At 44.3% G+C, this 22,026-nt stretch overlaps 1 protein-coding gene across 1 annotated transcript in view; it reads right to left on the bottom strand.

Annotated features, from left to right (window-relative positions):
• The window catches only part of LOC119177141 (uncharacterized), a 33,500-nt gene extending 12,182 nt beyond the window's left edge, over positions 1-21,318 (bottom strand). Inside the window, exon 1 of the mRNA XM_037428532.2 lies at positions 21,052-21,318. The gene's annotated coding sequence lies outside the window, so the exon portion shown is untranslated. The remainder of the gene's footprint in view (positions 1-21,051) is intronic.
• Between the last annotated feature and the right edge of the window lie 708 nt (positions 21,319-22,026).

Genomic DNA, 22,026 nt, shown 5'->3' with positions numbered 1-22,026 from the left:
TATGTGCACGAGACATGCACATACGCGAGACATGCGCTATCTCGGTACCGCGACCGCGCCGGTCACTTGGAGCAATCACAGGTTCGACGCGATAATTAACGGGCGAGGTCTGCTCTAAGAAGGTGTTTGTCGCACAAACCAGGAGTGCGAACTAATAGCACCTCGTCGCCGGGGCGGCTGGTCACAGTGGTGTGGGATGCATCATGCAGATTTTTACGAACTTGTCTCTATTCAGTGTTGAGTCTGGCGAGCTGGCTACAGTGATGTTGGCGGGACACGTATTGTACACAGGAGGATGCAGATGGTGTAACAGGGGCTGCCAAGAACGAGACGTCAAGAAAGGAAGATGGCGATCGGCCGTAGACAAGGAAGAACGGCGAGTAGCCAGTTGTGCGTTGTACGGCGGTATTATAGTCGAACGTTGCGAACGGCTAAATTGCATCTCAGTTGGTGTGGTATGGCTCAGTGTGCATGGCTATCATGTCGGACAGAGTGCGACGAAAGCGCTCAGTGAGCCCGTTGGTTTGGGGGTGATAGCTGGAGGTTGTCTTGTGGCTGGTGCCGGAGGCTCCGAGCAATTGCTCCACAATATGCGAAAGGAACGCTTTTCAACGGTCACTCAAGGTGACACGAGGAGCACCGTGACGCAAGATCAAGGCTTCAAGCAAAAAGGTAGCCATGTCAGAAGCGGAGGCCGAATTCACGCAGGACGTTTCAGCGTAACGTGCCAAGTGGTCGACAGCTGTCACTATCTATTGAGGGCCATTGGGAGTCGTGGGAAGGGGACCATATAGATCGATGCCAACGACTTCGAATGGTGCCGACGGACATGGAAGTGGTTGCAGCTCTCCATACTGAGGTGATGTCGGAAGCTTTCGGTTATGACAAAGATTGCAGGAGGCGACGTACTTTGCTACGCTGGCATACATTCCTGGTCAGTAGAAATGACCTTCAATATGATCGTATGTTTTTTTTAACAGCCAAAGTGACCAGCAGTCAGGTCGTCGTGATAAACCTTAAGAATGTCGGCTCGAAGAGAGCGAGGCAGAACGGGCACCCAGCGTTGACCATCCGGGTGATAGATGTGACGGTAAAGAACGCGGTTATCGAGCTTGAACTGCCTGATCTGTCACCGAAGGCGGGCATTAGGCGGTCGCGATTCCCCCTGAAGGTGACCTATGATGCGTCTGTAGTAAGCGTCAGCGAGTTAATGCGTTATGATGGAGCCGTGGTCGTCAAGAGCGTTCATCCAAGCGTTCATTGCTGAAGTTAGTAGCGGAACCAGTGGACGGCGCCGTAGGAAGTGGACAGCGAGAAAGCGAATCTGCGTCCTGGTGCTTTTTACCGCACTCGTAGGTAATAATGAAGTTGTATTCTTGAAGACGTATAATCCATCAACCAAGGCGTCCTGATAAATTCTTGAGTGTGGAAAGCCAACATAAGGCATGATGGTCTGTAACTATGGTAAAATGACGGCCATGTATATAAGGTCGAAACTTCTGCACCGACCACACGACTGCTTAACACTCCTGTTAAGTAATGGTGTAATTATTGTCGGCGTTGGTCAGGACGCGGCTTGCATACGCAACGACCCTTTCACGTGATGATTCATCGCGCTGGAGTAGGACACATCCGATTCCGTGGCCGCTAGCGTCAGTATGCAGGGATGTGGTTGCTCTTTCATCGAAGTGGCGAAGTACTGGTTCAGATGTGAGGGTGTTTTTCAGATGGCTAAACGCCGATTCGAAGGCAAGAGACCACTCAAAGCGAACACCGGAACCGAGTAAATTGTGCAAAGGTGCCACTATCGAGGCAGTCTTTTTTGAATCGGTGTAAGTATGAAGCTAGGCCAAGAAAAATGCATAAGACATTGGTCCTTTCAGGACGAGGAAAATGACGAACGGCCGATATTTTATAGGAATCAGAATGAACGCCATTCTTACTTACAATGTGGCCTAATACCTTGATTTTTTTGCTGGCAAAATGGCACTTTTTCGTGTTCAGCTGAAGGCGAGCGAGAACAAGGCACACGAGGACTTCTTCTAAACAATGTAAGTTGAGAGAAGCTTGACGAGAAAACAATGGTGCCGTCCAAATAGCACAGGCAATTTTTCCCCTTCAGGCCACGAAAAACGGTGTCAATCATGCGCTTGAATGTTGTGGGCGCGTCGCAGAGGACGAAGGACATTACATTGAACTCGTAAAGTCCATCTGGTGTGGAAAACGCCACCTTTTTTTTTATCGTACTTATGCATCGGTATCTGCCAGTGTTCCGAGCGTAGATCCAGACTCGAAAAGTATTCAGCTTCCTGTTGCGAATCCAAGGCGTCATCTATATACGTGGCATAGGGTATACATCCTTGCGCGTGATCTTGTTTAGCACCCGGTAATCTACGCAGAAGCACACAGAATCGCCTTTTTTTAGAACTAAGACGACAGATCATAACCAAGGGCTACCAGAGGGGCGTATTATGTTCCGTCTCAACATGTCGTCAACGTTTTCTTCAATAACCTTCCGCTCGGCTACAGATCCGCGATATGGCTGACGACAAATGATTGACGTACCGTCAGTTTCGATGCGAATTGTGGTGACGCAAGTCTGGAGTATAGACGTCAAACGAAGCTTCGTGCTTAGTCAGCAAGGCAAGCAGCTGTTGGGTCTACGAAAGGGTCACATCGGAGTTTATGGTAATTTTGAGGGCGGAGACGGATGAGGAAGGTTCAACAGTGGGATCTTCAGGGGAAGCGTCTTGAAACGTTACCACAGAGAAAGGCTCCATTGTAGCGACGCAAGCCAACATTACACCATTCGGAACCAGAATTTTTTCGGGCATCGGGCTTGTTGCCCAAACGAATGCAAAGCCATTGTCAAAACGGACCAGGCCTGATGCGAAGGCTATCCCTTTGGTGACACAGTGTACGGAGCTTTGAACGAGCACATCGCCGTGGTCAATGACATCAGACAGAAGTGTAAGCATTCGCTAACTGTGCGGAGGTAGCTCAATGTCTTCTGCAGCATAAAAATGAAGAAATGAAGTGGTGGGTCATCTGCGTGGAGCGAATAGGTGGTATCGTTCATGTGGAGAACGCGTTGCCGGCAGCAGACGGACGCGGACGCCGTTGAAAGAAAGTCCCATCCTTAGATTAGCTGTTGACTACACTAACTAATCACTGCAAATTGTACATAATGGAGAAGTTCATCATTAAAGACATGAAAAATGCACATGGCGGGAGGTAATCGTATGGCATAATAACTTTGCGGATATATATATATATATATATATATATATTTACTCTACCCCTTCGTCCCTTAACATTGACATGACTAGAATAGAAAGGCACATCGAGCGGTGTTTCTGCCACTATCAACCTAATGCGCATTAAGAAATGCACAAATTGAAGAAACACGGGTATACATGCTATGATGTAAAATTAGGACCACTCTACATAGTACCCATAATTTTTTACAAAAAATGAAATTATATATATATATATATATATATATATATATATATATATATATATATATATATATATATATATATATATATATATAAGGGAAAGAAGTGTATACTTAAGGGCTCGTTTTTCGTGGTATTACACAATATTAATGAGATCTAACAGACAATAATGCCAAGGAAGGTATAGGGGAAATTATTAGGCCAATTGTAATGCAAATAAGAAAGAAAAGTGGGTGAAAAGATAACTTGCCGTGGGCAGGATCCGAACCTGCGACCTTCGAATAACGCGTTCAATGCTCTACCGCTGATCTACCACGACAGCTATACCCCCAGCCACTTTATTGGGTATCTATGTTACGGGTAGCTACATTACGATTCGGTCTAATAAGTTCCCCTATACTTTCCTTGCCATTATTGTCTGTTAGATTTCGCACACACACACACACACACACACACACACACACACACACACACACACACACACACACACACACACACACACACACACACACACACACACACACACACACACACACACACACACATATATATATATATATATATATATATATATATATATATATATATATATATATATATATATATATATATTGTGGGCTTTCGTTACTTACATCATTCTCATCACTGTATGATCACGATCACCATCATCTGCTTGTCTCTTTGTCCTCATTGCCACTCTGGGTCATCATCATCGTCTGTGTACTCGCTCTGCCTGTTCGTTTTGCGAGGTCTTTCCTCAAATAAATGCTGACGCAACCAAGACTACCTACCAAGACTTCAGTATATATATATATATATATATATATATATATATATATATATATATATATATATATATATATATATATATATATATATATATATATATATATATATATATATATATATATATATATATATATATATATATATATATATATATATATATATATATATATATATGGTGGGGTGAAATTCATTGAATTCAGTGGAAAATGTGGTAGAAAAAGAGGTCGACAAACGTGCGAAAACACAAGTTTTACTAACGTTTCGGCAGGTGGGCCTGCCTTCGTCGGAGTGACTGGTTACAGATGGCACACAGGGCACATATATAAGCCGCTTCTTTGCGTATCACACGGCTAAGTAATTATCAGTAGTTTAAGAAAAAAGATTATATATCACCAAAGGTACGTGGCTATAGTGCATATACAGCTGAAAACGCGTATCATTGTACAATAGTGAATTGGCACGTATTAGATACCCTACAACTTGTGTGGAATGAAACAGGTCTGCAAAATAACAAACTGCGCACGCAGTAGCTCACTTGGTCATACGTTCTGTCGGATAATCACAGCCTAAAACATTCATTGAACTTTTAAAAAAGATCTTTTTTAAAAGATCTTTTTAAAAACACTCGGCCATGACTGCGCGCGCGCGGAGCTGGCGGCAAAGTTTCTGCTGTGTGGGCTTGGCTGCATCGTGGTGGTCGTCCTGAACCACAATGCATCATGGAGTGACGGTCTGGAGAAAGCGTCTCTGTTGGACACACTTGCTGCCTCGAGCCGGTTGGTCTACGCCACGGTGTGCCTCTGCTTGAAGATCTGTGTGTGTGTATTCTGGTGGGCGGCATTGGCTTTGTCGCTGTGGTTGAACTCGTTCATGGTACAACGTTTTCTGACAACTCGTAGTATACCGCTCAGGCGGACGGTCCTGACTGTTTCGGCAAGGTCGCAGGGTAACCTGGAAATGCTGGTGTTTGTCCCACCGCCGTTGGTGGACTGAACTGCAGCGGGACGCTCTGTGAGGCAGACGTGTGGACGTTTGTGCCATTTCTCGAAATGAGTTGCGACGCAGCTCATGGTTGGGCATCAATACCACAGCAGAACTCTCTGAAGTTGTCCAGCTGGTGGCTTCTGGCGAACTGTTGCGTGCAGACTTGGTGTCCTGGGAGGGAAAGGCACGAGGGCTGCTCCTCGACAAGTTCTCAATGTCAGAGGCTTCAGCCTGGCTAGGTGTCTGGATTTTCTCAAAGGAAACATCCCTTGGGAGCCAAGTGGCTGCGCGGCTGAGCGTATGTGCGTCTTCGAAAATGAATGTATGAGTCGCCTGCAAACATGGCTGTGTCAGGTTACAGCGGATCTTGTTCGCATCCTCGGAAAGGCCTGCTTTGTGAAGCGGTAAAGAGTGCATTTTGTTTCCGACGATCATGGTCTGGTGGGGTGCAGTTGTGTCTGGTACGATAGATGTGAGCACCTTGATGTCCTCAAACGACAACAAGCGCGAGGACAGTATCTCCTGAGGAAGGTCTCGTGGTGGTATTCCCGGGTCTAATACCGATGCAGAGTTCACGGCCTGCAGAGGAGGACTGTGGTCACTTTGGTCAGGGTCAGCAGCAGGAAACTCCTCGATATACTTCATTTCTCGCGAGGCGTCTTTTTGCAAGGCGGAAATGCTCTCGTGTTCAGTTACTGAATCATTTAAAGCGTGCAGACCCGCTTCCGTTTGGTCAAGGATGAGCGTGGTGAAATACACAGGCACGTGCGTTTGATGACGCGGTTGAATGTCCAGTAAGATGGAGGCTGGCGTCTCAGCGTCTACCGAATGGTCTGACGACTCCGGATGGCGTTCGTTGGGACCTGTCACAGGGCCTTTTGTGAAACTTGCCGTGAGAGACCTACCGGACACAGGTGCACCATCGAATCGCTGCTCCACGACAGCAGAAATGCCTGTGCAAGGCAGAGTTACACGATCGTGATTGTTCCCTACATCTTGGTCACTGAGAGATGACAGGATGGTAGGGGCTCGAATTGCTTCCTCTAGGTCGGGCTTTTCCCGAGTTCCGCCCTGAGAGAAGGTTGAGTTGCATGGGCAGGTGACACAGGGAATCGGACCGAAAGCAGCTATGAGCTTCAAGCTCCACTCCGTCCATGACTGCTGCTTCCAACCTTCATACCGGTGCCACGCCGCTGCACCTTCCCGAAGACGGTCTATAGCCACATACCATTTCTGATTTTCCGTCCAGGCCTCGCGCATTGCTATCGCGTTGACGGTTGCCACCCAGCTGTCGGCGTCGTTCCGGACCCCGTGGAATTCCGGTAGTTCGCAGACGGCTGGTGATGGTGAGGTGGCAGGTGGAACGCAGATATCACCGACGCGAAGCAGTCGAGCTGGTGTGAGAGCTCGATCAGAGAAGACCGAAGCTCCCTGCGCTGCTGCGGTGTGCTTGCCTCAAGGTCGTATGAGGCAGCTACTTCCAACACTGCGTTAATGTCACACAATGCTGGCAACAATGCAGGTGCTCGCTCGGCGATCAACGCTGTCAGTTTGTTAGTCTCGGCGCGGAGCAGTGCGATGGTACGCCGCAGCTCCACGACACTGTCGCACGAGGCTTCTGAACCACTTTGGATCGCGTCCGTGAAGTACGTGGTTCTAGTAGTACTCACGGCGATGACACGCTTGTCCAAGGAAGCATGAACAGCGTTTCTTGGCGGCTTATGTGTTGGAAGAGTACCGGACAGGGAATGCAGGCCATGGGAAGCTTGAACAGCATTCCCAAAGGACAGGAGTCCGTGCGTATTACTGCCGCGAAGTGGTAGCATAGTGTCCATTGGGTGATGCCCTGGTACCATAGAGGAGGCATGGACACCGTCCACTGATGGTCCGATGGGCAGCTGAAGCTGCGGCCGGGTTGTTGACTCCATCGCCAAAGAAGCGTGAACGGCGTTCCTGGATGGAGAAGCCCGCACTGCCGACGAACCATGAAGACACGTACCGGTGGCTTCCCGCAGAGGGTTCACTTGTCGGCTTGCGCTGGCGTCCTTTGTGAAATGGTACCGGTAACGTGTACTGCAGCCGCCGAGGAGGCCTTGAAGCCGTCCCCGAACGGTGGTGGTAGTGGCGGCAGGTGAACAGCTACCAAGGAGGCCTTGACGCCGTCCTCAAGCGGCGCTTATCACGGCTTCCCTTGATGACGAAGCCGGGACGCAAGACTTCTTCTTCGACGACTGCGCCATTGTAATGAGCGAGACAGAGAACAAGATACAACACTCGATCCTGGGCCAGCTGTCTTATTCTGTCTTCTTCTTCCTCTACCTTCCCTTAGTTGCCCACGCACCCGAGCCCCAGCGTCTTTCTTCGTCTTGAGAACACACACACACACCCACACCCATATATATATATATATATATATATATATATATATATATATATATATATATATATATATATATATATATATATATATATATATATATATAAATATATATATATATATATATATATAGGTGTGTGTGTGTGTGTGTGTGTGACAATGAAGCTGAGTGATTAGAATGCATACGCCTAAGACGAAGTTTACTGTTTCCTCCTTTGATTATTATTTCAGTTCATTTGTGTTTTATTTGACTGTGTTTTGGTTGCGTCCTGAAATCAGGAAAAATGAGCATTCTTGCGGAAGCTTTGAGCTTTGTCCATAGGACGGCGTCATAATGTAGCCTACGTAGCTCTTTGTAAACAAATAATTCCATGAATCAAAGTTCGTAAATGATTTATTTTTTGTTTTGTTCCTACTTATTGAATGATTACATGTCGTGTACCTAATGCACACGGCGGAAAATAACTATATACGAAAGGAAAAACACGTGGCGAGTGTTGAAGTCAAGATGTGGAACCGTCTGGTCGGAAAAAGTTACGAGGACGATTAGTTACGAGAAAAGGGCACGGCAGCTCTCTTTGCATGCGGTTGGATAATCCCTTCGTATTTTTTCATGCAGCTAATCGTTGCCTTGCTGCTGATACCGGCAAGGAGCAACGCAGAACAGCATCAAGCAGAGGCGACGATCATGGTCAACGGCGCAGGCCCCATATTGTGTCCCACGCCCCCGATCCCGGATAGCAACTGGAATCGTCACTACCACTCGTCGTCGGAGACATTCTGCGGCGGCGCGAAAACATGTGGCGCCCTGGCGGTGCCCGCTCTGCAAAGTATAAAGGCCATCCACGATCCTCTGCGCAGCAAAGGGCACGGCAGCACTCTTGGCATGCGGTTGGATAATCCCTTCGTATTTTTCATGCAGGTGAGAAAACATTACTGTAAATGCTTCCGTTCCGATAACCCCTGCATTATTGTGCTGCCGTGCCCAAGGTTTCTGTGCTCATGTGTTTATGAACTAGCGTCGTGCCTTACCGAACTACTATTGCTAGCTGGCGACGTCGAAACCAACCCAGGACCCAAAACGGACGAGCTGCTACAAAAGTTAGAACTGATTGCTGGCGACATCAAGGAAATTAAAGAAGATAGATTGACTTCAATTGACAAAAAACTAGAAAATCTTGATGTTTTGGCCACGAAAATTTCGAGCTGTGTTGAACAAGTTGCACATTTACAGGAAGTTGTGTCTGCCCTCGAACTGAAGGTAGACGATTTAGAAAACCGTTCACGGAGGTGCAACTTAATAATATACGGAATACCTGAAAACCAAAATGAGGATAATTCCACCCTAGAAGAGACTGTTACTGAAACAGTGTTTAAAGAGAAGCTCGATATTGATGGTGTCGGTATTGAACGAATACACAGACTAGGGAAGCCAGCCACAAATAAAACTAGGCCCACAATTCTTAAGCTGCTCGACTTTGGAGACAAAACGCGAGTGTTCAAAAACTGCCACAAGTTAAAAGGAACAGACTTATCGGTTAGCGAAGATTTCTCGGTGCGGGTACGGGACATAAGAAGAAACTTGCGGAACTGTGCAAAGGCTAACAAAGAATCAGGGGACAAAGTTTCACTAGTCCATGATAAACTACGAATAAACAATGTCTGGTACCAATGGGATGATGCAAAAAAAAAAGACAAAGTTGCTGTACGTAACAACTCGAGTGCTTCTTCAATTGAAAAAAAAAAGCAGCGAGTCGAAGCACCGTCACTACGCCCTCGGCACCCAAATCAACCCGCCAAACCATAGTCTTTGCCAATGTGAACGCACGAAGCATTCTAAATAAATCCGAGGCTGTTGAATCGTTACTGCTTTGCATGAAACTCGACTTCTTAGCAATAACCGAAACATGGCTCACACATGACGTTATGAATTTTGAAATTACACCGCCCGGCTATGTTATCATACGGAAAGATAGAGCAACACGTGGAGGAGGCGTGGCCATCCTTATTAACAAAAAAATACCTTACACTGTTATGTCTGAAGCTTACGATGTAGAGGCAATATTCTGTAAACTGATGTTTGGTTCACGTAACGTCATTGTAGGATGTGTTTATCTAAGCCCCAATTCCGGAACAGATAGCTTGCAAGCCCTGCATGGCTACATGCAACGACATGTTGCTGGTGCAAGGGTTATCTTGTTGGGGGATTTCAATCTCCCGACTATTAACTGGGAAACATTACTATTCCAATGCGCACGCTCGGAAATACTTTTTGATCTAATGTTGTCTTTTAACCTCAGCCAGATCGTGAAAGAGCCAACACGTGTTCAAGGAACGAAATCAAACATACTTGACCTGATTTTTACAAGCGACCATTTCCCAACACATGACTCTAAAATTGAAATAATGACCGGTATATCAGACCACAAACTAGTTCTATGTACCTCCAACATTCAAAGAAGTAAAATTGATTCAGTATCACGGACCACATTAGCGGACTTCGCAAACGCTGACGATACAACTATAATTGATTATCTTTCCTTTCAATTAGAGTCATTCGTAAATGATTCGGGTCATCCCTCCGCCGATATTGATACAGTGTGGCAATTATTTAAAAACATTGTACTACATTGCCTTCACAATTACGTACCAGTAAAAACAAAAAGAACTAATAAGCATAACCCATGGATAACGCGAGACGTTATTCATGCCAAACGCAGGGTTAAAAGACTTAGGAAATCGCTAAAGCATAAACCTAATCCTTCTAGGAATTCACTTTGCACTGCCATAGTTGAAATTAAATCTAAAATTAAGTTGGCGAAATGTCACTATTTTAAAAACGTTCTACCGAGCTTTATTCAAAACGCGCCAAAAAAATTCTGGGATTATCTTAACCCTAAAAAACGTACTGACAAACCGATCACGGGAACAAACCGCACAACAGCAGAGTCCTTAAACACGTACTTTACATCTATTTTCACTATCGATGATGGTAAACTACCCCATATTGACCCATGTGACGAAAATCACCTTGAACCAGACTGTGTAACTGAAGCAGGTGTACTCAACCTCTTGCTAAGTCTTGACATAAAAAAAAGCCCTGGCCCTGACAAGATTCCAAACCAATTCCTAAGAAGGTATGCCGAATGGATAGCAAAGTATTTATATGTCATCTTCAACAAATCCCTCCTGACAGGTGCTGTCCCAAAAGAATGGAAGAAGGCAAAAATAATCCCGATACCTAAATGCGATAACACAAATTATGAATCAAATTACAGACCAATATCTTTAACATGCACAGTATGCAAAATTTTGGAACACATAATTCTTAAACATTTGACCACTTACCTCGAGCAAAAACGCTTTTTGTCATCTTCCCAACATGGGTTTCGTGAAGGGCTATCGACAGTAACTCAGCTAGCTGAACTGATACACGACTTGTCTTCGAGCATTGATAACCAAAAACAAGTAGACCTCATCCTACTAGACTTTTCAAACGCTTTCGATCGTGTCTCACACAAAAAATTAATTAAGAAACTTCAGTCAGCTATAGGAAATTGCTCGGTTGTTCACTGGATTAAAAATTACCTATCTGATAGGACACAGTACGCCGAGATAAATAATGAAACTTCCTCTATAGCAGCAGTAACTTCCGGAGTACCTCAAGGCAGCGTTCTAGCACCTTTGCTGTTTCTTATATTTATTAATGACTTACCGCTGAATATTCCTGTTACCGTAAAGCTTTTCGCCGACGATTGCATACTGTACAATGAAATTAACTCCCACGAAGATCATATAGCACTAAACAATGCCCTAGAAACCGTGTCAAAATGGTGCGATGATTGGCAAATGACAATTAACGCCAAAAAATCCGCTCTTCTGACAATAACTAGAAAAAAAAACAGGTCTACTTTCCCCTACATCATTAATAACATTCCCCTGCTACGAGTTTACGAACATAAATACCTTGGCCTAACAATAACCCAGGATCTCAGGTGGGACTCCCACATATCCATAGTAACCTCAGCTGCGTTACGGCGCTTGATGTTCCTTAGACGACGCCTTCGATTAGCTCCTGCAGAAACAAAACTAATTGCGTACAAAACGTTCGTCAGACCTGTGTTAGAATACGCCAATATTGTTTGGTTCCCATTTTCTGTCACCAAAATTAACAAGTTAGAAGGAATTCAGAGGAAAGCAATTAGGTTTATATACAATAAGTATCGATTTTCTGACTCACCCACTGAACTTATTAAAAAAGCTGGAATCCTAACTCTTCAAAACCGAGCCAAATTAGCACGACTACGGTTCATGTACCAACTGATACATGGAGAGATAAAGATTAATACATCCAAATACATTTCTATTGCACAAACAAGACTGACACGTCACACACATTCTGAAATGCTTGACGAGTGCTCATTTCACACAGATTCATTTAAATATTCATTCTTCCCATTGGCAATAAGGGAATGGAACCGGCTGAGGCCTTCTATACTTCACTGTACTTCACTGGATAATTTTACCGCGGCAGTAAAAGAGCATTTACAAGGCGACAACGAATAACCCGTCTACATTGCAGACTCTCTCAATTACTCGTGTTCTGTACGAATTTTGTGTTTTTGTTAAATCAATAAAAGAAGGTAGTTGTTGTCAGGTTGTCATAGGTACGAGTATGAACATTGATTGTTGTTTTATTCTATATACTGCGGGACTTGTTTGTCATGCTCGTCACACTAGGTACGATGCCAATTATGTTACGCCTTTACTGTTCATTCCTTTTTCAAACAATTACCCTGTTTTAAAAAGTGCCTAGCCCTCAACATGTATTCCCCTCGTGTATGTATGTGTTATAACTTGAAAGCCCAAATGATTTGTTTTTTTTTCTTTCTTTTTATTGTTCACAATCTATGAAATGCCCTTCCTGCTAAAATCCCAAATGGGATTAGCAGTATCTGTAAATAAATAAATAAATAAAATAAATAAAAACAGGCACTTACCACTTAAATGCATGAAACGAAAGACGTTTCAGCTGCCGCACGAATACAAGTAAACCTTGCTGTAAGACAGACTTCCAAACGACGCCTTTTTTTCCGTGCGGGAAAAAAGCCCAATGTATAGTAAATAAAGTTTAGTATAGTGTAAAATAGGGCTAGCTGGCCACATTGGTCCTACCTAATCTTCATTGTTCATGTTTAATTAGACATGCTTAATGAATAGAAATGAGCATAATTCTTCTTCCTTTCGTATACTTTACCTTCGTACCGTTTGTTAACTATGTAAAAGCATCAACTAGGCCAGTTTTTAACTGTTCTAAATCATCTTGGCTCGACTGTTGTTACTCAAATTATTTATACTTGTTTTCCTAGAATCGACGTTACCTAACTTGCTGAATATTGCGATAAAGCCTCGGATACGTTATGTACGCTTGACACGTGTGAGAAAAATTTCGCTGATATTGAAAAATGAAGTACGACTTACATGTAATTATTTAAAATCAGTTATGCACACTTTAAAAAAATTGATGAGATTCCAAGTGAACCGAGGGTACAGAGAACTGAGCTCACTTACAAAACGAACGTGAGGTTTGAGAACAAGGGAAATGTCGATGACACCGTCTAACTACACCCACACGCATGAAAACACACACACACACACACACACACGCACACACACACACACACACACACACACACACACACACACATACATACACACACGCACATACATACACGCACATACATACACATACACACACACACGCACGCACACGCACACACGCACGCACGCACACGCACGCACGCACGCGCGCGCGCGCGCTATAGTGGTTTAATGGGGTCAACTGCAATATGGCTTAGAAGTGTATGAATATGAGTTTGTTGGTACGGATACATTTGTAAAAGCAGCACTAATTCAAACACGGACAAGAAAACATCACGCGATTGAAGCTTTTTTTTTTGAGTCAGCGCCCATCCTCGTGTGATGTTTCTTTGTCCGTGTTTGAATTAGCACTCTTTTTACAGATGGATGCAATATGACACGCAAGTTTTTGCCTTCTATGCTTTTATACAGTAGGATTATGACGATGGGTCTAATCGTCAGTTATATACAGAATTTTTCAAGAAAAAGCGCTGGAAGTTCTTTGACAATAAAAATAATGTTGCTCGTTGCCTTCATAAATAATTGTTTCGCTCTGACGCACCCGACATGTGAGCGTGACTAGAGGTCACCTGAGCTGCTAATTATTGCAGAGTAATGAAATCTCACCCAGTTCACCGGCAAAACCGGAACAAAGGCTAACGAGTGCAACTGGCAGACAACTCGCGACCATGATTGCAATGCTGTTAGTTCTTCTGCCATCGTTAAAGTATATGTGAGCCACGTGTGTTGTATAATCATCGCATAACCTGCATGCGATACTTAGGTGGTGCAGAGAAGAAATAATGAATCAATAACTCATTTAACGTGCCCTGGAACAACCATAAGGTTTGCGTGCAGACGCACGCAAAACAAAACAATACAAATAAACAATAAAACAATAAATAACAATATAAGAATACAATAGTTACAATACAGGCAATCTTCAGAAAAATCAAATAAACAGTGAAAATACACAGAAAAAAATAAATGAGCGCAAAAAGGAAAGAAAAAAAAAACAAGAAAGGAAGTGAAAAATACCGGGGAATATACACATATATGCAGAAACTTCCTGAAAGATGGAAAGCGAAGAACGTGTACATTGTGAAAAACTATGTTAAAACAGTGCAGAGCTGAGATAAGAACAATGACAATGGACTGTGAAAAACTTCAAGATCATGAAAGTTAGCATTATATAGACTTTGTAATCTGTGAACAGTAGAGTGTTGAATTAAGTTGGCATGTACACGAAATGGTCGATTCTCTCTGATTAACTTACGGCGAATCCGAAAATTTACACAACTAAGAAGTAAATGTCAGGATAGCCTACCGTGAACTAGTTTGTAATGAAATAATAGGTCGTCGCGATTTTATCGGCGGTGAAGTGATGGTAATGGTAATAATCTGGAGGTCTTAGAACGAGATCCAGAGTTATTTCCAGTGAAACGATGATTGCAAATGCTTATATTTTTTTTCTGGACTCGCTCAATGGCATCAGTGCTAGATTTAGCAAGGCCATTCCAGATCACAGATGCATATTTGAGTTCAGGAAGACATATGGCGGTGTACAATTTGTGGAAGGCTGTAGAAGAAGTGAATTCTCAAGAGATTCTGCAAATGTAGCCAAGAGAACGAAGGCCACACATGGCAGCACGTTTAGTGCGAGTAGAAAAATTTAGCATATTATCAAAAAGAACACCAAGAGCACTGAACTCGTGAACCTTCCATAACGATACGGCATTCACAGAGTAAAGAAATGACACGATGGACGTTTTGCGAGATATACTCTTGACTTTGGTCTTTGAGGTATTCAGACAGAGGTTATTGTTACCACACCATTCAGAGAAAGAATACAAATCTGACTGCAGCAAACAACAGTCGTTGGCTGAATTAATTTCTTAAATATCTTGATGTCATCGGCATACGAGAGGAAAGAATAACAAATTTCAAAAGAAACATCGTTAACGTAAATTAAAAATAAAAGTGGGCTTAATACCGACCCTTGAGGGGCTCCACTAGTCACATTGTACAAGGAAGACGTTTAGCCATTCACGGCAACATAGCATGATCTATTAAGCAGATGGCTGCGCAGGAGATTCACAACAGACGAGTCAACATCAAAGTTTGCAATTTTAAACAAAAGGAGTGAATGGCTGACTACGTCTAAATCCTTGCTCAGGTCACAGTAGACTACGTCAGCCTGTCCTGTCTGAGAAATAGGTGGGGATATTTGCGTCATGAAACTAGCACGATTTGTGGTAGTTGAGCGGCCAGGGAGAAACCCGTATTGATTAGAAATCAATGAATTATTCACGCTAACATACAATATGTTGTGAAGAGCCAGCTCAAAGATCTTCGATGTGGAACACAATAGAGAAATTGGGTGATAATTAGAAACATCAGTTTTGCAGCCTTACTTGAACACTTGAAAAAACACGCGCAGTTTTCCACATGCTAGGAAATGTGCAAGCGTTCAGACAGTTCTTAATTTTCGAAGTCAGTACTAAGGCAAATATACTACCACATGCTTTTAGTATGGCGGAAGAGATGCCATCTGGCCCACACGATAAGGATGGTTTTAAGCGCTTAATGCATGAGCAGTTGTAGCTTTTCATCCAGCGATAGAGATAGACCACTAGATGGGCTAACTGCCTTGAGCTGTTGTACTATCAGAGTCCAAGAGTCTGAGGCCTTATAAATACTACTACTACTACTACTACTACTACTACTACTACTACTACTACTACTACTACTACTAATAATAATAATAATAATAATAATAATAATAATAATAATAATAATAATAATAATAATAATAATAATAATAATAATAATAATAATAATACAGCCAATCAATCCGGTCCTGTGCTTTCTGCTGTGACGTCATACTTGCAAACTTCCTGATCTCATCAGCCAACCTAATCTTCTGTCTCCTTGTCGCAAGTTTGCTTTACCTTGGAATCCAGTAAGTTACCTTTAATGACCAACAGTTATAATGCCTTCGCGTTACGTGCTCGGTCCATGTTCATTTCTTCTTCTTGATTTCAACTATGATATACTTAACCCCAGCTTATTCTCTGATCTGCTCTGCTCTCTTCTCGTCTCTTAAGGTTACATTCATCACTTCCCTTTCCATCGCTCACTGCGTCGTCCTGAATTTAAGTTGAACGCTCTTTGTAAGCCTCCATGGTATCTGCTCCGTAGGTAAGTACCGGCAAGATGCAGCTGTTATATACCTTCCTGTTGAGGGATAGTGGCAATCTGCCAGTCATGCTTTGAGAGTGCTTGCCGAATGTGCTCCACACAATTCTTATTCTTCTAGTTACTACCTTTCATAAGTAGACATCTTCCTTTACAACTTGCAGAGTCTCGCCGCCTATCGCAAAGCGCTGTTCTCTACCGAGACTGTCGCACATTACTTTACTTTTATGCATATCAACTTACAGACCTACTCTTTTGCTTTCCGTGCCCAGTTCAATAATCATAAGCTGTAATTCGTCCCCTGAGTTAGTCATCAATGCAATGTCATCGCAGGTTACTAAGATACTCTTCATTAACTCTTAACCCTAACTCTTCCCTATCTAGGGCCCTGAAAACCTCCTGTAAACACGTGGTAAATAGCATTGGAAAGATCGTGTCTCCCTGTCTTACACTCTTCTTTATTGGGATTCTATCGTTTTTCTTTATGGAGGCTATGGTGGCTGTGGATCCGCCAAAGATTTCTTTCAGTATGTTTATACAGGCCTCGTCGAGGCCTTGATTTCGCAGTGCCTACATGACTGCTGATATCTTGACCAAATCAAATGCCTTTTAGCAATTTATATATGCTATGTACAGGTGTCCTTTGTGTTCCACGCATTTCACTACCACCTGATTGATAGTATGACTATGGTCTATTGACGGGTAGCCTGTACGAAATTCTGCTTAATATTTTGGCCGATTTAACTCCTATGTAGTCGTAAATATATCAGCGATTATTTCTGTAAATAGCTTGTATACAACGGACAGTAAGCTATGGGCCTGTAATTTTTCAAGTCCTTGACGTCCCCTTTCTTTTGAACTAAGATGCTGTTGCCATTATTCCAAGATTCTGGTATCCTCCCTGTCAAGAGGCACTTCATAAAGGGTGTCCTGTTTTTTTAACACGTCTTTTAACAGGTATGATGTCACCCGATCCTCACCAGCGGCTTCGCTCTTTGCATTCCATGTAGGCCCTTCTTTACTTTCCCGTTCGTTACTGCTCCTCTGAGTTATTACTGCTTCTTACGTTATCATCCTGATGGTCTCTGCAGCTATACGGATCTCTGTAAGACTGCTACGCAACCTCAACTATCATATACATATTGGTAGTGACTTGCCTTTTTTGTCCCTAATGCATACATCTAATTTTTGCCTATGCACTGTTTTGCGGTCAGAAATTTTGGGATTCTTCCGCTTTCCACAGCATGTTCGAGTCTCTCCATGCTATACCTGTTTTTTCGGCTACTTTACGCCTATTGATTAACTTCAAAACCTCCACCAGCTTTATTTTGTCTATTGTATTTGAGGCTTTCATGGCTTGGCACTCTTAATGAAGTTTTTCGTTTCCTGAGGTAGCTTTACAGTGTCCTGCCTAATGAGTGTGCCCCCGTCGGGGTTTTTTTTTTTTGGTTAGAGCCAAAATCTATGCCAAAACGAAACTCTGAATACCTCTATTTTTCTTCTCAGACCTAGCTCATTGACTGGCTTTTTGCGTATACCAGTTTCTTCCGTTCCTTACTCAAGTCTAGGCGAATTCGAGACCTTGCCAATATATGTTCACTGCATCGAATCTTGTCAACTACTTCTACATTCTACCCGTGTGTGTACACGGAATGAAGTCTACTTCTTTTTTAGTTTCGCCATTAGAACTCATTTCCGCCCACTTATGATCAGTCTTTTTTCTGTGAAAGGTAATAAAAATGCGTAAATTAGTACGTTCTGCGAATGCTACTATCCACAGACATTGCTACAGCCGATGTCATATCCCCCAATGGATGGTCTCTGGCCTGCTTTTTAATTGCCTACTTGGGCATTAAAGTCGTCCATCAGTATAGTATACTGTGCATTTGCCTTATTAAATGATGACTGTAATACCGAGAGCCGTCCACGTCGGCATGGTGTTTCCGTACTTGTCACGTGGTAAACGAGCACTGACCCAAATGCGATATATATATGTGACGGCCTTTTTCACAAAATATACTGTAATAAATAAATTGCATTTACCGCAAAGCTAGGCGATGGGAACCAAATGTTTATTGTTCATGTTTAACGAAAATATTTAATTCACTATGAATGCGCTTCATTGTTGTGCACCTGTTGGCGGCGGTATATGCCATGTTACCTCTCTTGAATGCCGTAAGGTCCGGTGTTCATGACACACGTGATTCGTCATTTAGTTCATTTGTAAGCACCGTACACTGACTCACTTAAAATGAGCGGTCACATTTTTTTTTTCACATCGGTTACTGTGTGAGAATCGCACAGTACGCCTTGCGGCGTTCATCATTGGCTGAGAATAAACTTGTACTTTTGGCACGTTGCGCACGCCTGCCTCCGTACTCAACCTCGAAATTAGAATCAGGGCACTCTCTGGCGTGGGTGGGGAGACTAAGAGCATATGGACACACGCCTACTTACCAATAGTTCTGCAAGCTGTGTACTCGCACTTACGCGCGTTTGTGGCTGTCGATATTCACTGGCGCTCCCACTCACGGTCACTCATACAAATATTCTCTGTATAGTGTCGACAGTCGCTTCCATTCGCACCTGACGACATTTCTCCATTCTCACGTCCACTTTCTTTTTCCCGGCACTCGCATATACTCATTCTTCAATGCCTTGATGGCATCGTAAAAAAATAAAACAAAAGAATACTCGCATTGAGTGACAGTCACTCGCGTCCCCACGGATTCATTCGAATAGACGAAAGCTCAATTTCATCCGTACTCATGACATCCGGCACTCACTTCTGTTCACTAATTCCCTGTCAAACTCATCGCTCCGTTCTTTGTAATGTGGTTGAGCCGAGCGAATTGCACAAACGAGTACCGAAACAGGAGGACCTACTCAACTGCGCATCTACTCAACAACTCAACTCCTTTCTCCTACTAAAATATTCGTCGCTCACTCAGCTCTATATCACGCCATAGTAGCAAATGTAAGGCGAGTATGAGTAAGCGGGACCGAGATACTCGTTTTAATGGGAGGTTCTGTTCAGCGCACAATCACAGCTATACTTGTTTTGTACTAAACGCAATCGCTTAAGAAACTGGTATTAGGGATTCCTGGATTCAAGATAACAGGTGCAGAATTCACGAAGCCCTGCGACCGTATATGGCATTTTTCCATTTGCCCACCTGCTGCGCTAATTGTATTCTCACTATCAGGATTGGCTGACAGTTTGTCTTACGAACGATTCTAGTATCATGTTTTCGGAAATACGGGCTCAGTTTACGACAGCACAGTGAACTCGCTCTCGCTATTGAATCCATGCACACCATGAAGGTTTGAGAGAGACGACGCACACAGCGCTGTTATTTATGGATAACCAACAAAAGCCTCTACTCTTGTTACCTACATCCCACTCGTAATGAAAGAAATGACGTACACTGGCCGTGCCAGTCATGATTGGTCTGTCAAGAAACGTGGGGAATTCCTTCATGTTGCACCTGGTAGACGTGTAGCATTCATAAAGCAGAGAGTAAGCCAACTGCTTGCTCTAGCACTTAAGACCGGCCTCCTTAATTAACAATTCGTATGCCTCAGTCTAGACCTTTTCCCCGACACCAGACGGAAATGAGCGTGCCGAAGCGGACAAAAGTATACAAACAAAGAAGAACGCGGACATTTTAGCGGGCGGCGCTGCCTAATTAATCGCCTCTGGAACGCGAACAGGTTGCGAAAGCCAAAAAACGCCGATTCAGACCACAGCCGTTCTTTTGGATGCGCTGCCCCTTGGTGGTGTTGGGAGTGCTCCAAAGTTAGCGCGAAAAAGGTGTGCATTGCGCGAATCAATGACTACCCATTCGGTCGAGCCTTACAGGCGATTAAACATGTAAGCCGTGATGTAGAGCACGGAATCTGTTGGTTCAGATTTTCGTCAGGCCACTTTTGTGCCTGTTCCGCGCACTTTCTTCCTTCTCTCACTCACTCTTCCCAGCATTCCCCTTGCTCCCTTCAGCTGGCTCGTCTTCCGTTCCTATTTTCTTGCCGCTGATCAACGAACATCCTTGAGATGTAATCTGCCCTTTTCTTGCGGCGCTCGTCAGCGTGTAACAAGGCATTTAGAGCGCCTCTCAAGAACATCAATGAACATTTAGGCCTAATGCTTACTCGTACTGCCTCTTCCGCCTCCCTCGAGAATGTCGTACTTGCGGATGGAATCACCAGGAAAGAAAAAGAAAAAAAACATGAAGGGATAAAGGGAGAAGTTGATGCGGTGATGGAAAATTTTCTGTGTATCCGCTCTTCTATTGACCTGAGCAAGCATAAAGCGTATAAACCATCGAGTGAAGAAAGTGAACGATAGACTGCGGAACATGCGCGCAGACACATACACTCGGTCAGGTGGAGTGAATGGGTATACGCGCATCATTTTCGTCCCCTCTTCGGGATCACTTTTTAGGCTAAGTACGCAGACAGAGAAGTAGACAGCAGCCCAGGTTCTCGACTAGACTGGGAAATCAGCGTGGTCGGCAGGCACGCCGTACTGATGTTTCGGGCCCGAACGGTGTAGTATACGCGACCGCAATAAGCGCGCGCTCCGGTAAGGCGGCCGCTCACCTCTGGCGTCTGTGTCGGTGGTGCTGGGCGGTGGATGAGCCGCCGCCTGCTTCCGCCCGGCCCGCCGGCGGCCGCAGCTCTCATCGCAGTGCCTCCCCTCGCGGCGACCGGCTATGCGGTGCGATGGCTCGGCTCAGTCGTCGCGGCAACTTCCCGCAGCTGGCCTGGACGCTGGGCGATGCGGGACCCTCCGTCGCCATCACCAGCCAGCGGATCGATGGCCGGAACGCGCTGTGTGTGCTACGGCGCCCAAGGCGTGGCCGCGCGATGCACTCTTTGGGCAACGCCGCGCTTCGTAGGAGCGCTCGTGATCGCGCAGGGGGCGCCTCGGAGCCCGTACCTCACCACTGGGGTTAGAACCCCGCCAAGCATGAGTGCCGCCACCCTCTCAGTGCTCCGCGGTGCAGCTGGCTGATGTGAGCGTTCGCCCCCTGTTTCTGCTTACGGCGCTATTGATACCTTGCGGAGGGTATGATCGGAGCTTCGTTCCCCTTATTTCTCGTTCACCACTCTTTTTGTTCATTGCCCTGCATGGTATGGGAACTTCAGGGGAAAATCGACACCATTTAATTATGTCCAATAAAACTGTCTGCTCCATCATTAAATTCAAAAACTTTTTATGTTAACACTGTGCGCAGCTGAAACAAAAACATTTCTTCTATTTGTCTATTTTTCAACACTAGTGCACACTTTGGCATCGAAGCTTTTTGTACACGTTCGGCAGAAGCATCAGCGGGGGGGGGGGGGGGGGGCACTTACGCTTACTTCTGACCCCAAATGCCTTCGAACTGAATCACTGAAAGAGTTAGGATCGGAGGTAAGTGCCCCCCTAACGCCCGAAAACGTTAACACCTACACTTACCAGTTGGACTTGTTCGAGACATGCAGCACCACTATAACTAATCTCGCATAAATACACCTAAAACTTTGATCACAACTTAGCTTGTATTAGCGAGGCACACATGAAAAGGAGAA

The sequence above is a fragment of the Rhipicephalus microplus genome, chromosome X (genome assembly GCF_043290135.1).
Source record: "Rhipicephalus microplus isolate Deutch F79 chromosome X, USDA_Rmic, whole genome shotgun sequence".
Lineage (NCBI taxonomy): Eukaryota > Metazoa > Arthropoda > Arachnida > Ixodida > Ixodidae > Rhipicephalus > Rhipicephalus microplus.
Note: the sequence above shows the minus strand (reverse complement) of the source record. Positions and strands in the feature narration are given on the sequence as shown.